Here is a 4,203-nt window from a genome sequence, read left to right as displayed (position 1 = left end):
TCTAAACCCTAAACCCTAAACCCTAAATCCTAAACCCCACCCTTTAATTCTAAACCCTAAGTTTGTGACTTTTGATAAAACATTAAGTGCTATTTTTGTGACTTTTGACCTTAAGTGCTAGTTTGGGAACAAAAACTTGATTTAGTGCTATTTTTGTCTTTTTCTCCAATTCTTATCCCCGTTCGATATTTAACGAGTTGATTACATAATGGGCCACTTTCTGAGTTTCTTGTGCACTCAGAGTCACTTTCCGCTTGTAACACACTTTCACGGAGACCAAAGTAGTTTGTTGACACAATTGCCATTAATGAAGCGAACCGGATGTGTGGTTTCGTTTGGTCAACTATTACAATGTAAATAAAGTTGTATGTTGGTTTTTTTAGTTAGTTTTTTTCATTTATTAAGTTTGATATTTTGACTGATGTGCTATATTAAAAGCCACACGATCAAAAAGAATGTTGTAAATCTGACGGCTGATGTTTAAAACAAGCTAGGTTACATGACGAGGTAAAAATGAATTTATTGATTCTTCTTTGTAGGTGAGGAAGCTCCAGTCTGAACTTTTTTTTTGTGACAAACTGAGTTAGAAAAATTATTAAAACCCAGTTTAAACAAAACCATTTACATGATTTTTAATAATTTTCTGAGAAATCCGATAGTGGACGCCACAATATATCAGTGAACGTGGATGGTGTCATGTACACAACTATTTTTTTTTTAAACATAGACCTTAGCATTAACATTACAGACGGATTGTTTGATCTCAAAAACATTGAAGAGCCTACTGTCTGGAAAAAATTACATGGGCGTCTTACGCGCTATAGAAACGCCGAGTTAAAAAGAAAAAAACATATGGAACATAGAACACAAAATAGCTTTTGAAACTTCACTGAAACTTCTGATTGTTGCATGGGTGGAGCGTAGTAAGCAGGGAGTACGAAAGCTACATGGGTGGAAGTTGACTCTCCATCCACACAACACTCCCTTGTGGTTGGCCACACAACATTACGTCCCCAGCTCGCTCCTCCATGGCTTACCCGTCCACAACTCACCTGACCACAGCTCGTCCGTACACAGTTCACGCTACAATAGTTCACCAGTCCACATGTCACCCGACCACATGTCACCCGACTACAACTCACCCATCCACAGGTCACCAGCCCACAACTCTCCCGTCCACATGTTGCCCATCAAATCAAACATTTTCCCGAAACAAGATGCTTTGATAGTCTCAAACTCCTCAGTGTCACGAGAGGTAAGAGGTCATGGCTTAGAGTAAATGTCATTGAGAGGTGGTTGTTCGGAACTTTTTGTCCTGCTAAGAAATGAAAATGGTTACATAAATCTCAGGTTGTGTACAGAGACTTATAAAACTCGAAATAAATGGCAAAATGAAGATCTAAACAATTTAGTGTTAAAAACGAATCTCAATTTTTTTGCCTCTTGAAAAGCTTCTGAAAAAAGGATTTGTGGGAGGCGGTGGTCCGGTTTGTTGTTTCCTACAAGAACATGAAAAAGTTGGGACCATAAAATAATTGCAATCAGAACAGAAGAACAAAAAAGCCAAAAAACAAACACATTTGGAAAAAAGATGTCTGGAAGATTATGAAGAAAATCAAAAATTTCCTTGTATTATTCATGAAACTAGAACCAAAAACTTAACTGAATATTGAAACTACCAGATCTCAAAATCGGAAAAAAACAGGACACATTGAAACTATGAGATCTGGAATTTTTATGTAAAAATTGAAATTTCCACTGACTCACAAATTTGAAGAGTTTTAACGGATGTAAAAATCGAAAACTAACAGATCTTGGAGGTTGGTGTCAGAACATAGAAAAACAAGTGTGGGTTTCGAAGTAACAAACCTCGCATGTCGGGAAAAACTGATTGTGTGCTCTACTCGAGTGTGAGATTCAGACGGTGCGTGAGATGGAGGTTTGTGACGAAAAATCAAGAAGGAAGATTTAGAGGGTGATGCCAATGATAGAGGAACTAGGGTTTTTAATTTCCGTAGCACAAAGTTTTTCTTTCTCTCTCTCTCTCAAAAAAGTGTGTGATTCAAAATGAGGAAATATGAGAATTTAGGGTTTCGAACTTGGTATAGGGTAGGGTTGGTATGGTTGGGTTTAGGCTAATAGAAATCTGGTTTGGTTTTCTTTATTATAACGGCATCAATGTCTTTGACTAGCAAATAAGGTTGTCACAAGTGCAAAGTGTCTTATGGTGCAATACGAAACTCAAAAAGTGTGTCGGGAAGTAAAAAATTCATACTCCCTCTAAGTAAGATTTTCTAGAGTATGCACGCTTATTAAGAATTTAATAAATATTTATAATTTAATTTATTTTTTACTTTATTATGCACTTTCCAATAACTTTCCACCAATGAAATTTAATCAATTCAAATATTCTCAATTACTGTTTCTCAAAAGTATAAAAAAGTATCTTAACAATATAGAAAATCTATCTTTGTAGAACAAAAAAAAATCTAAAACATCTTATTTTTGGAAACGGAGGTAGTATTTAACATCCGGGTGTTATGTACTTATTTGATGAGACATCAGTGAACCTGTCTCCCAATATAATAATGTTGAAAAAAAATAAAAGACGAAGAGCATATTAATGTGTAAATAAATAATATCTGAAATTTCTTTGGACAAGCCCATTCAATCTAGATGTGTTGGAACCAAATATTTGCTTAAAAGCCCATACCTAAGTTTGGAAGGCCGAAACCTCTTACAAATTGGCAAGGGTTATATACTGTATTTCGATTTATATTAAATTTAAAAATGTATATCAAACGAATCAATATAGGATTATTTTCTGCCTTGAACAAGACCTTATGGGCTCTCTTTCTCTTGCTCACTAACACAACTCAAGACAAACTCAATAGTCTCTCTTTGTCTTATGCTTATGTCCCTAAGTATCTTTAAATTGATGCCCTAATGGGCCAGGAATAAACATTTAACACTTAAGTAATTGACTATTTCTGTTAATTGACACTAGATTAACTTCTTATGCTAAACAGTTAACAATTAGAAGTGAACATGTTATTAGTAGTTGATATAAAATAACTATTTGTAAAGGTAGTCAGGGAATCAATTTACCGAAAGAAATAAGACTGTAGACGAAAAGTCAAAAGTCTGTGGTCTTATTTTAAAATGTGTTATGTCAGTTTGTCACATCCTATGCATTAACATTAGATTACGACAATATTATTACGCAAAATAACTAAAAGGATGTGTCAAATTAAAATGGGTTTGTCCCTTTTTCTCCAACCGATAAAGCTATAATAATGCTGTGAACCAACCAAACAATACAACTCTTTCCACGTTTGACTATTATATGGTCGATTGATTCCATGATTTTAGTTAGATGTTTTTAAGATTTTATGAGAATTAAGAAAGATAAAGAGAAATTAAATGAAGAACATAGAAAATAATGAGAGACTTTCTTGAAAGATAATGAGAAAGGAGAAATTGAATTGCTTACTTGTTTCATGTATCAAGAGTGCCTATATATACATCAAATGGGGAGCCAAAAACAAAGAGGCTCCCATGCACTAAATGAGGCTCCCTTGCACTAAGGAGAGGCTCCATTGCACTAAGGAGATGCTCCCATACACTAACTAAATAAAGAAATGATAGTGCATGATATGTGGACATAATACTCCACTCACCAAACAACCTCATTTTACATTTACTACAATTTACATTATTAAGTTTACTCATCTTTGCTTTATGATCAACACTCCCCCTCAAGCTTGACACAAGTAGGTATCAAGCTTGGAAACCATGAAGCATTCCCTCATTAAAACCTTTAGCTTGGAAAAACCACATGGGATAAAAACCAAGCTAAGGAAAAAGAGTAGACCACTTCATGGCTAAGGATCAATGTGATGGGAGATCCACAAGTCCCAACTTAGAATGTATGAATTCACAAACCTTAGTGCTTGCAGCCTTGGTAAAGATGTCAGCCAGCTGATCTTCACTTCTTGTGTAACAAGGGAGGATGATTTTCTGTTCCACAGCTTGCCTCACCTTGTGACAATCTACTTCAATGTGTTTAGTCCTCTCATGAAAGACTGAGTTACTAGCGATGTGTATGGCAGCCTGATTATCACAGTGCATAGTGATTGGTGTTGTAGTCTCAATCCCCAGGTCTTTAAGCAGCCCCTTGATCCATATCAGTTCACTTGTGAG

This window comes from Brassica oleracea, chromosome C7 (genome assembly GCF_000695525.1).
Source record: "Brassica oleracea var. oleracea cultivar TO1000 chromosome C7, BOL, whole genome shotgun sequence".
In the NCBI taxonomy this organism is placed as follows: Eukaryota; Viridiplantae; Streptophyta; class Magnoliopsida; order Brassicales; family Brassicaceae; genus Brassica; species Brassica oleracea.
Note: the sequence above shows the minus strand (reverse complement) of the source record.